At 31.8% G+C, this 13,735-nt stretch overlaps 1 protein-coding gene across 11 annotated transcripts in view; it reads left to right on the top strand.

Annotated features, from left to right (window-relative positions):
- Nucleotides 1-13,735, top strand: part of LOC127858748 (calcitonin gene-related peptide type 1 receptor-like) — a 66,871-nt gene that overhangs the window by 21,640 nt on the left and 31,496 nt on the right. The window lies entirely within an intron of this gene.

Genomic DNA, 13,735 nt, shown 5'->3' with positions numbered 1-13,735 from the left:
GTGTTTATTGATTTCGGTTAATCCAATACTGGGAAGCTATAGTATAATTTTATATGATCATATTTTGAGGATTGTTCTTTAAAAACGTCAAGCATGAAGTCAAATGTTGACTTCCAATCAACATGTTTTCTGAATGACATGTTTCATCTATAAAATACTCTAATTTTAAAAAAGTCAAAGGAATTGGCCATTTAAGAGCCTAAATAAAACATATAATTAACGTTTAAAATAAGTAAATAGTGTTGTTCGCTTGATTTGTTTTATCTGTAAATAAATAACGAGTCCCTGTTTAAGTGCTGCATTTTACTCGCAGTCGTACCCACCTTTTTTCTAATTAGTGGTTATTAATTCAATCGCACAGATTATAATTGATATCGTTGCCGTAAAAGTACAATCATAAATAAAAACGAGATAAATATTCAAACACTATCCAAACATTTGACAAAGCTGATTGAATTGTTTGCCTTGTCACTAAAGAACGAATTAGTTTTACCACTTCATGCATTTAGTAGAAATTGAATCAGTTGCGTAAAAACCAATGACACCTAGAATTAATATTTTAATATTTTTTGTTCAATCGTTGTGAAAATGTTTTGGAATTAAAATAAACGCGGTTTATGTTCGCGATTTGCAACTCTGTTAAAATGTTTTTTTTTTATGTTAAACTTTTGATATCGCTTGAACCATGCATATTTGAAAAAGTGTAATATTCGTGACATGGAAACAGCTTATCGCGTTATATTTGACGCCGAGATTTATATCTTGCAACTACATAACATTGATCAATCTATCAATTCTGACTGATACTTTTTATTGTTCTAAAGAATGTTTTGAATATAATGCAAAAAAACAACAACACAAAAACAAATGATTACTTTTTTTTTCTGTATATATATTGAATAAAAAACAACAACATAAATACAATTCACACGTTGCTGTCACAGTCTTGTTCAATATTTAAACTACGTGAGTATTTCATAATAATGATCCATGAATTGTTTAATAGAACCTAAGTGCAAGTTGGCAAACTAATAATTGTATGACTCTGTATACCGCCAAAATAATATTTCGACAAAAGAGCGTGATAATAGCATTAAAAATTCATAAAAGGTTTAGTTACTTATCTCTAGATATGCATATTAAATCACGCGTGTTCTCTCTGATGGAAACTTCAATGAATTGATAAATTGACATTTTACCAGTATCAATTGTGTTGTTCTATTCCAAGATAGAAAAATACTGTTCACTTTTAACATTTACATTGATAAAGGGCATTAAATAAAATAATTTATCGTCAGCAAATTACGAATGATGTCTTTGTATGTTTTTTACTAGAATATTTTGGAATAATTGTTGTAGGTAACAGTAAATTTTAAAGTACTTGGGTTGCGTATATATTGGAATACAATGCTTAGTTTTTCTGTTGTTAGTGGTAGTTAATTTTATTGTTCATAAATTTATAACAAGTTGTCGTGTACCGTGGCGTGTCTTGTTATTCTTTAAAACAATTATACTGTCCAATTTTGGCAAATTTTAGATACTCATACCAAAGCCGTGTGTTAACATTCTATACATAGATGGTGACGTCACTACGTTATTGTCACCTCTATGCTTAGACGCATCACATTCCACTGGTTGTGGGAATTATGCTTTCGCCAAAGTAGTTCTGCGTAGGAATGAAAATGTTAATATTGAAAGAAAAATCGTTTTTATTGTGTGTTTTAAACGGAATGTTGTTTAAAGAAATGTTATTTAATTATGTTTAAATGTGAATTTGAATTTCTTTTAAGCCTGATAGCGATTATCAGAAGCACGATTAACAGACCTTCTTTTGCTTTCACTTTTCATTCGTAAAAGAAGTGCTACGCACAATTCCTTTCGCGTTAGTACACAGGTCAGAACGACCGGTGTGTACACAATGGTGTGTTAATTCATTTTGAAAGCAGACGATATAGCGTCGTCTGCGCATTTTGAATTTACATAATTGTACCAATTTTATGCAGGTGTTAACTTCCTTGAAGTTAAATAGTTGCGTGTAATAATGTTTACTTATGTAAACATTTATTTACCAGGTATTTTGTTATTGTTAAGTTTAATACGTTAGGACTTAAGATAGAGCAAGTTATCTGTACTTTGGTTGTGGATGGGCGAAATAAAGGTCTGTTTCAAACATTCTGGATTTGTTATATAATATAAAACATGCACAGTTTTAATGGCAAATATCTTAATTCTCTGGTTTGATTTTTTGTTAAGTTTAATGTACAATACAAATGGACATACAAAAATAACATGTAAGTTCAAATTTCATTATAATTTTTGTTTGTTGCTAAGTGATGTTGTTGAGATAGTATAGTCACTGGGGCGGTAAGATGAGACTAGACACCAATTTGCTTTCCGTTCATTTGATGTAAACATCGTGTGTTATAACATAATAGTAAGTCACACAAAATGTGTCATTATCGATGTTAGTGTTAGAACGATGGGCCATAGATGTGAAAAATAAGGCTATTTTAATCCATTGTGGACTTTCTGAGTTTCTTAACTTCGACTTGGATCAATAACTATGATGACTTACCTTTACGGGCCATGTCGTGTCGCAGTGTAACAAACATTTGTATTTATGCTAATATTAAATCCATTTTTTGATAGTTCTTCCTAAAAATTGACATTTGAGAAACAAATCGCTGACATATTTTTGCTGCATTCAAACGTTGAAAAACATGTTATTAACTCGGTTACACATATTAGAAATAAGAACTTCAGATTGCGGATTTTTTCCTTTTAAAGACGACTAATCGAGTTAATAAAAATACATTTAAGTTATAATCACACAGTTTGTGTTTGTGCATGATTTCCAAAACCAATGTTTAAATTTATTCAAGCAAAGCATTTTTTGAAACTCATGTGAACAAACGTTCTTTGACTGGGCTACATTTTTTTGACACTTTTGCAAAACAAAACATTTATTTTTTAAGTGCATATCGTTGTTTTATAAATATTCAAACTTAGTCTTGCAAATGTGTTAGACCGAATGCAAGGTAACGCTATTCACAGCTGAGAAAGACATAAGGCAATTTTTGATCGCATACAACTTTTTTCGACTACATTAAATAAACCAATAGTGAGAAAAAATCAACAAAGCTTAAACAATGTTTATTTAATAAATGTACTCTTCGGTTTCGTAATTTACTTAAATTATAATGCTTTATGACATGAACATATAAAACGTATAACCTTCTAAAATGAAAGTGCTTTCGTCCCAAACAACAATTTAATGTGTATTTAAAAGATTCTATATATCAAATTTGTAATTTACCTTAAACGCAGTTTTCCGAAACGTTAATTTTTACTACTAGAAACTTTATATACCTGTGATAATAAATTGTTTGAATGTTTGTTTTACAATTACGTTTACGTTTCATATTATTTCTGCAAAACGAAAACTGTTATTGTATTTAACTGTACATACCCGGGATTCGATAATTAATATTATAAACAAATATATGAAAAATGTATATTTTACTTTCCTTAAATCGTGTATCTGTTCCATACTTAACTCCCCGCGAATAATGTTTACATCACGAGTGCCCTACTTAATAAAATACTTCGCTTTCTTAGCGCATTTTAGCTGCGAAGAAAAAATGAAGTTATTATTCGTAAAATAATATATAAAAATATATATATTTAAATGTGAATGTTTGCTTACTTATCGGGTTTTAATAGCTCGACATATAAAACTATCGAACAATACTTTCGTTTTTAAATAATGCAAATAAATGTGTTTACTAACCAATTTAATTATGTATTCTATTCTAATATGCATATACAATTTTGACATTAGCTATATTTCTAAGGGGACTCAGGTAGAAAAAAAATATGCATGTCTTTTCCATGATTTTTGTTAACTCAAGTGCGTTATTTTGATTGATTGATACTGTCGAGGCCATGCGATAGTAATATATATTAAATATATTCATTATATTCATTCTACGTCAATCTAAAACTTAAAGCGATGAAATAAGTCGTTATCACAAGTTTGTTATTACGTTCACACAACTTAATTAGTCGAAACTGCATGTCGGTTATCGCTTTATCGTGACCTTTTAAATGAAAAGGACGATTAAGTTATCTATAATCACGATTTAGTCAAAGTAAAGTGTTTGTTTATTATAATGTAAACCTGCCAGTTGAGGTGAAGCCAGTTTTGACTGATAAAGTAAGACAAGAAAGACAAGGAAGGCAATCGCAAACCCTCCGTATATCTAGCTGGATATTATTATCCAACGATAAGCACAATAAGTTTGGAATTAATTTATTATTTAAGTTTTGCAAAATATCTGTCAAGGCTGAGTTTAAACAACAAATGCATAGTTATCTTTTGTAAGAAATAAAACATTTACAAAAATTATACAATACAATTATGATGTGTTATAATAGGATCATGCTTTAATTACCTCCGCAAATGAGCACAAATAAAGTTTATTTATGTGTGAAGTAAAAAAAAGTGTATTAAACCATAACAATAATATTGTTAATTAAAACGGAAAGCGAACAATGTTATAAACAACGAGTTCAATGGAAAGCAAAACTAAAGTAAACGTAAAATTTAAATAGTCTTGTTAATAAAAACGGAAAGTGAACAATGTTATAGACGATAAGCTTAGATTAAATATGGAATTGAAATTTATAAACTCATGTTAACAATTAAACAACATGTAAGACAAAATTATTCACTAAAATACATGTTCGCTAAATTGCCACAAAATAGTCGCTGTAAACGTAGAATTTAAGCTTTGCTTAATAATACAAACGTTAACTTAATAAACCACGAACAAGATAAACAGATCACCAGAGATGTATACACGAACAGCTAACACAATGTAAGCCGCTTTCAAAATATCATAAAACTGCACCAGCCACAAATAGTTGAAGAACACTGTAGCTGTTTATTTATAGATTTAAATTTCGATAATCATACAGACACGTGATCGATCTATGTTATATCTAATCTTATATTTAATCTTATATAAAAAATCCAAAAGATAATAATATTTCCCCGAAACTATATGTACTAAATGTTTATATAATAAATAACAGTACGGAAAACGTTTTGAAATATTACATAAACATTGAAATGCATTTTAAATAATACTTCAAAAACAATTAAGAAGTTCTCATATGAAAAGAGCTAAATAAAAATTACACAATCATTTTATATACTAAAATGTACAATCATGCGACATAAACAATTTTTGTAAAATAAATTTCTAAATTCAAAGTTTCAAAGTTTATTGGCAATCCGGCATTCTGCCTTTGGCCAAGAACATATATACAATAGAAATATGGCCAAGACAGGGAATCATGCAATAATACAATTTAAACATGAGCAAATATGTCAATCAAAAACATATATGTTTGACTATTAAATACAGTTATGTCTTTTAACATGCAATTATACAACAGCTAGATGATTTAAAGTATCACATCTAAGTTTGAACGCTTCAACTAAATATTTCGCAATGCTTTTTAACTTAAATAAACAATGAAATGGCAACTAAATCAGCAGTGAGACAACAGGGTAAAAGAACGCACTTGGAATTAGAGCCTACTATATACTATGGTTCAGCGCCCTTACGCGGGGGAATAATTTTCATGAAAGAGAACTTTTGTATGACGGATAATACGTATATATATATATAGTTAAATAGCTTGCGTTGGATAAAATGGTTTATTCTTAAGCGAATAAACATTAGTTAGCTTGGGTAGGCAACCAGCCACGTCAGAACATGCTCCGAGTGAGGCTCAAACCATCTACATTCCGATCCGTAATCGAACGTCGTAATCACGACGGGACGGAACACGATCGAAATAATATATGTCAGTACTTTGATTTAGCTATTTTAATCGTTAACACAACTTCATAAGTCTTTTGCACTAGTTTTGACGATGCTGGAACAGCATCGTCCAAGGTATGATAACCATAAAAAAATTCTTCACAATGGCGACCTATGTAAAAGACCGAGCCAGTCCGATTGAGATAACTCGATTTTTCAGTTACTTCCCTTTTGCATTCGCCACTGCGAAGGAGATTGCTCGTTTATTTTCATTGATAACATTCTCCTAGCAGAGTTGGCGTTCGTATTTCAACATTTAACAATGGCCGCCCCATGAGAGTCTCGATTCAAAACTTTCTTACTGCATAAATTGGCTTGTTTCGCTATTTAGAAGCTGTCATTTATGATATATGAATTATTTTTTCACTAAATCTCCGCTAATGACAACAATGGATGGAATTCGAAGGATATATTCGATGTGAATGGATCACTTTCTACAACAATGGCTTCGCCCATGAGAGACTTGATAACACTCGTGTCAAAACTTTCTTACAGCTTAAATTGGCTTGTTTCGCTATTTAGTAATGCAACAATAAATGGAATTCGAAGGATATATTCAATGTGAAATGAAGCACTTTCTGGATCTCGACAGATTGACAAGGCAAAACTGGCATACTGATGATACTGGTATTTTTAGTTATCAATTTAAGTCACATTTTGCTTTATAAATTTTGTTCGAGCATTTTGCGACTTATTGAATGGCTATGATACCCGATATCAACAGCTCATATGGGATTTGCATATCACCAAGCTGTCCTGAAATACAACATTGATTACAAACTCTTTACTCAAATTACTGGTTTGTATGAATTCTTTCTTCTTTCTATTTAAGTAGTTGATATCCTAGTCCAAATAATTAGACGTAATTTACCGTTTAGTCCATGTATATCGACCTAATATTTATAGGAGTAGATATTATGTTAAAGGGGCCTTTTCACAGATTTTAACATGTTTTGAAGTTATTCATTAAATGCTTTATATTGATAAATGTAAACATTGGATCTTAAAAGCTCCAGTTAAAAATCCAGAATAAAATTCTTTTTAAAAAAGTAGTCCGCCGCAGGGCTTGAACCAGTGACCCCTTAGTCCTGGAGTAAAAACGCATTAGCCTGCTCGACTTTTCTGCCAAGTATAAATGGTTACCGTATTTTATACCTAATATAAGCAATCTTCGTAGTTTCACACAATTAAACAACAACAATATAACTCTCCAAATTATTCAATCGTTTCGCGTTGCAACGCTTTATAATTTTAAGTCGTTAAAAGATGCATATAATGGCTATATTAGACCATGGTAAATGTTCAGTAATACTGTTTCCTAAAAATAACATAACGTAAACAAAAATTTGCGAATCCGATACAACTTTTTTCAATTTTTGTCAATTTACCAAAACGTGAAAAGATCTCTTTAAAGTTAAATGAACTGTATCCCAGTAAAAGAGACATTAAGGCGATTGTGGCCAGTTTAGATCCAGTTCAGCCTGCAGTTGCTTGAAAGCTGTTTGCTTAAGAGCGGTTTTCTGACAATGACAAATAGTTTAATTGCATACTGATTAGACTGCCCTTTTCCTGTGACCTGGCTAATTAAATTCAGAAGCCTGGTAACAGTTTAACGTTAATGTTACCAATGTGTCAGACCAGGGCCTGGATTTTGAAATCTAGGACATGCATGGTCAGAAGATGTCATTTAAGATTATACATTTTTTCAAACATATACACATGCATAAAAATATAAATAGTAAAATGCACTAAGTCAGAAGGCATTTGACTTCGGCTGGTGCCTTGGTACACCAGGTGTTTCGGTTGCAATAGTTTGATGGACTCACTACCTGGATGTGTAGTTATATTATTTATAGTATATCAAACAGTATTTAGCATGAACCAATGATTTTTTCAAACATAAATAATTATTGATGTAAAATGCTTGAAGGAATAATATTTAAGGTTTAAGAAGGCATTTTCTTTTTGTTTTAAAGGATATCTTTGAAAATTATATTTTTTATGAATTTTTTGGCAACAAGGGGTGACGCATTTTTAAAAAATGTAATTTATTTTTGACAAAAAACTGGTACCATGAGTAGCATGACACTGTTTTTTTTAAACATTTGTAATTGATGAAAAATGATTGCAAAAATAATATCTAGGGTCTAATAAAGCATTTTTTATTTTATTTTAATAGGTTACTCTGAAAATTATATTGTTCATGATTTTTTTTTGCAACAAGGGGTTATGAAATTTAAAAAATGTAACTGGATTTTTAGACCAAAACTGGTACTACGATAATTCTATAATGCACTTCGCAAAAATATTTATAATTATATTGTTTATTCTTGAAAATGTATTTCCCCTATTCACTAAAAATAACACTTTTGATCAGAAAATTCATATATAATGATGTTTACTTTTATTTTCAAGAAGCATAATGCCTCTTTTTAGTTGTATTCAGCCACAAGTTCTTGTCAGCAACTTAAGGGTTATATGTTGCCTTTCTTTTACTAAATGCAAAAAAATTCTACGCTTTGAGACATTCATAAAATATTTTATGTCTTTACAACACCGACAGGCTAATACATTTATATATCAAGTACTTCCATACTAACAGGACCATTCTAGGCGGGCAACCTAGCAACCTTGATTTGTTAATATCTTCCTATCAATCTGTTATATGTGTTATGAATCATTTGTTCGGAGAACATTTAATGTTTGTTATAATTTTAAATAATTCAATGTTCAAAGTGATATTGTTATTAACCGATAAATCAACATACTGATTAAAAGGGAATATTTTATTAATTATTTGCATTTTATCTTACACGAGAAATATTTGCCCAAATGTTTTTCAAACTATAGAGAAATCTATATACAATTAATAATTGACGACGTTTATCAAAAAAACATTTATGAAATGGAAGTTTAAAGATAAAAATAAATAATGCAAGTTTTTGTCAGATATTCGTAATAATTTCCGTTATAATTGAGTGTCTGAGCAATGTGGATGAATGAATATATCGGATAAAACGAACACTTGTCCACACTTGAATTATGATTTATTTTTCAATATTGTATGCACATAAGTTTAGCCTGTATGCTTTTTTTTATCATTTATAGACAGTGTCCCTCCCCAAAATCAAGGAATTATTACTTGTCATTCATTTGTGTAATGGTATACAATAATGTTGTGGTAGAATATTTGAGAAAAACATTAGAAACGAAACTTGTCAGTGATGAAATTTTCCATATGGTTATGGCAATTACCGATCGTCGGTTTCTGAAAAACAATACGTCACGGTTTCCAAAAGTATGATGGTTGTGCCCAAAGATTTTGGTGTTTATGAACATTACTGGTTTATATTTTAATAATTTCGATTCTCATTTGATTAATAGGTCATTTCAAGGCTGATAAACTTGAAATATGCAAGCCATTCTTTCGTTTCGCATATGTCTGTCGATACATCTGTACAATCGGTAATTTCCGTAACCATTCGTTAAATTGAAGCAGACACAAGTTTAAATGCAAAAAAATATGTTTTACATTAATATTCTACCTCTTTCTTGCTAAAAACTAATGCATGAATGATTTAAAAGTAATATTGCATCGTTTTCAGCCAGGAACACTGTCTATGACCGCGAAAAAAACATAACAAACTTTTTGATTTACGATATTTACTTTATAAATAGCTTGCATGCGGCATGGCATTGCATGTTCCGCAAGATAAATATCTCGACTTTATTTATTGGATGATTTCGGACTGTTTCATCCAATCAGAAAAAAGCTTTTAAACGTAATTTAGACCCATGTTTAGCGAGATAATTAAGTACCACTTTTTATACACTGCCAAATTGTGACATAACAAGTTGCCTCCCTTGTTGGTTCATCCTTCTGTATTATTATGCCCCCCCCCCCTCGAAGAAGAGAGGGTATATTGTTTTGCACATGTCGGTCCTTATGTCCGTCCACCAGATGGTTTCCGGATGATGACTCAAGAATGCTGGATGCCACTTTTATATTCCAATCTTCATAAAATTTGGCCAGAATATAAGTCTCAATGATATCTTGGATCAGTCCGAAAATGGTTACAATTGGTTGAAAAACATGGCTGCCAGAGGGTGGGGCATTTTTCCTTATATTGCTATAGTAAAACATTGTTAACACCCAAGAGGTCACATTTATTTTCCGATCTTCAAGAATTTTGGTCCCAATATTCGTCCCAATAATATCTTGTTATCTCAGGTGAACGACTTTGGGCCTTTCAGACCCTCTTGTTTGTTCATCTTACCATTTGAAGAAAAGATATCATTGCACAGATGTCTTTTACTTTTAGAATGTGTTATGCTGCATTTCTTATATGGCTTGTTCGGGGTATATTGTTTAGCACATGTCGCTCAGTCCGTCAGTTGGTCCGTCCACCAGATGGTTTCCGGATGATAACTCAAGAACGCTTAGGCCTAGGATCATGAAACTTCATAGGTACATTGATCATGACTGGCAGATGATTCCTATTGATTTCCAGGTCAAAAGATAAAAGGGTAAGGTCACAGTGACTATAATGCTTAGGCCTAGGATCATGAAACTACATAGGTACATTGATCATGACTGGCATATGACCCCTATTGATGTTCAGGTCACTAGGTCAAAGGTCAAGGTCACAGTGAGTCAAAACAGTTTAATGATTTCCGGATGATTACTCACGAATGCTTACGTCGAGGATCATGAAATTTCATAGGTACATTGATCATGACTGGCAGATGAACCTTATTGATTTTCAGGTCACTAGATAAAAGGGTAAGGTCAAAGTGACTAGAATGCTTAGGCCTAGGATCATGAAACTACATAGGTACATTGATCATGACTGGCATATGACCCCTATTGATGTTCAGGTCATTAGGTCAAAGGTCAAGGTCACAGTGAGTCAAAACAGTTTAACAATTTCCGAATGATAACTCACGAATGCTTACGTCTAGGATCATGAAACTTCATAGGTACATTAATCATGACTGGTATATAACCCTTATTGATTTTCAGGTCACTTGGTCAAAGGTCAAGGTCATAGTGATTCATAACAGTAAAAAGGTTTCCTGATGATAACTCAAGAAAAGTAAGGCCTAGGATCATGAAACTTCATAGGGAAATTGATCATGACTGGCAGATGATCCCTATTGATTTTCAAGTCACTAGGTGAAAGGTCAAGGTCACAGTGACAAAAAATATATTCACACAATGGCTACCACTTCAACTGACAGCCCATATGGGGGCGTGCATGTTTTACAAACAGCCCTTGTTTGTCTTATGTTGGTTAATATTCATCTCGGTCAATTCTAGGTTAAGTTTGAAAGTAGGTCATATGTGGTTCAAACTAGGGCAACAAACCAAATCACAGAAAAGGTTAGTGAACACTCCAGAGGTCACATTTTCTTCCAGATCTTCATGAAAATTAGACAGAATGTTATCTCGATGAAATAAAGTTTCAGTTTGAAAGTTGGTAGTTTGTCGTAAACTAGGTCATTAGGTCAAAATATAGAAAACTTCCTTTATCTTTCTACAGGTCACATTTTCTTCCTGATTTTCATGAAAATTGCTTACAATGTCCTTCTTAATCAAATCAAAAGCTGAATTTGCAAGTTGGTCATGTGCAGGCTAAAGCTAGGTTACAACTTAGTCAAATCATACACAAGATTTTGACACTATAGAAGGAGTTTTGGGTGAGCGATACAGGGCTATCTTGTTTTAGAACAGCCTGTAGTAAGAAAGGGAAGGTATTATATTTGTTTCAAAAGTAACATTTTATTGTTAATGGAAGTAACTGAGCAATTATATGATGTCATAGTTCTGGTTATTTTGCTCACTTGTTATGATGTGACAAGGTGAGCTTTTGTTATCACCCTTTGTCTGTTGTATTTATCCAAAGTTTATTGTGAACACATAAGATATCATTTTACAATGTTTAAATTTGATTGTCATCTCTTTGCCAGATTCTTATTAAACTAGTCACTTCTATGTCATTTTGGGTTTCATATTCTATCAACAATTAGGGCACTAGGTCAAATATAAGAAAAGGTCTGTTAATACTTTAGTGGTCACATTCTGTCTCTGATCCACTTGTAAATTGGTAAGAACATTATTTTAAATGATTTCAATGTCAAGCTTGAAAGTAGCATATTCAACATTTAGGTCACAAGGTCTAGTCTCAGTGATTAACAGGTCACGTTCCAAAGTGGGTCATGTGCTTCCAAGCAATTGATCAATAACTAAAATCATTAAAATCTATGTTAACACTTACATTATTTACCTGATCTTCATGGCAGTTGATCAGAATGTTCAAATAAATAAAAGTAGGAACTCGGTAACAAGGCTCAACTAGACCGGATAGACGCAAATAGTTTGTTCATACTCACAATGCCTTTTTTTCTAGATCTGAATGAAAAATTAGTTAACACCACTAGGAAACAATCAGTTTCAGGTGAACCACATTGTGCTGTTAAAGCTATCTATGTATAGTATAGATTGTTACAAAACCTTGTTTATCAATAAAAAAAAAGCAACAAAAAATGGCTTTCTAAAAGTTGTAGTCTTGGATGATATATTCCTCAACTTATAATCTACGAAAATCTTTTGAGAAGAAAAACAAAATTTGACTATTATTATACCCCAACATACTGTGATTTGGGGCTAGCACAGGAATTCTCAATTATGTTCCTCGAAAAATAATGGGTTAGCATATTGTTGCTGTTTTATCCAGTTGTCTGGACCATTACTCCCAAAAGAATTGTAAGTTCAAATATGAGATATTTAGGTAAATAAATCTCATTGAAGGGAGTGCAGTGTCCAAGAATGGAAACGATTGCACCACAACCATTAACTATTGACCTGCGGATAAATGACAAGCAATAAAAATTACACAATTGCGGTGATGTAGATAAACTTAAATGGATGCTTATTTATTTTATGCTTTCCGGTGATTTATACAGAAATATCAGTGAAATAAACTGGTATTTCAATGTTTAAACAGTGAAAAATAACAGTGAAAATATCGATATTTTTCGCTGTTTTTCTGGGAAAATCGATATTCCGCCGAATCCAACAAATATCCTCTATATATGTATCCTCTTCAAAAGCATCGTCAAACCAGTACTTTCAGTGCTTTGATTTGTCCCGTTCCAATGACTCAGAATTTACTCTTTATTATCTTCGAGCGTCAAGCACGCACACTAAACGATTACCGGTACTTTAAAGGTCAACTAGAGTAAACCCTGCACAAAACATAAGCGATTGCTGTTCTAATATAATGTTAATATTTAAGTTTTTCTTAACATAAACATGTGTCAGAAATGTTTGGGAGACGTTAAACACTTGTTCCGATTTTTCATTATAAGGATGTTCGCTTTGCATATATGTTTATTGAAACAACAACGTTAAAAAACTTTGTGCCGGTCGATATTTTCGAAGGTCCAAAACGAGTTGTGTGAACGTTTGATTGGTATTGTTAACGCGTATTAAAAACTAACAGTAAACACACTAGGCCGACGTTATATTGAAGGCTATAAGTTGTGCATACTATATTCTCAAAAATTTAATTATATCCACACAGTTATATTTTAGATTATTGTAATATGGTCATTAAGGAATTGTCATCTACATGTGCACAGTTATCACGGGAAAGTCACATAAATCATAGTCGATCTTAAGAATATCGAACGGAATAACAATACTTATTTGCAATGACATTACGATCTGGCGAAAACTCATCAAAACATACCTGTCGTGTTTGTGATTTATCTTTCACTCACTTAACTTCATCGATGTATCGAATAAGATATTACTGAAGAGCTTATACAATACATTA

The sequence above is a fragment of the Dreissena polymorpha genome, chromosome 14 (assembly GCF_020536995.1).
Source record: "Dreissena polymorpha isolate Duluth1 chromosome 14, UMN_Dpol_1.0, whole genome shotgun sequence".
Taxonomy (NCBI): Eukaryota; Metazoa; Mollusca; class Bivalvia; order Myida; family Dreissenidae; genus Dreissena; species Dreissena polymorpha.
This window is presented reverse-complemented; position numbering and strand designations above follow the sequence as displayed.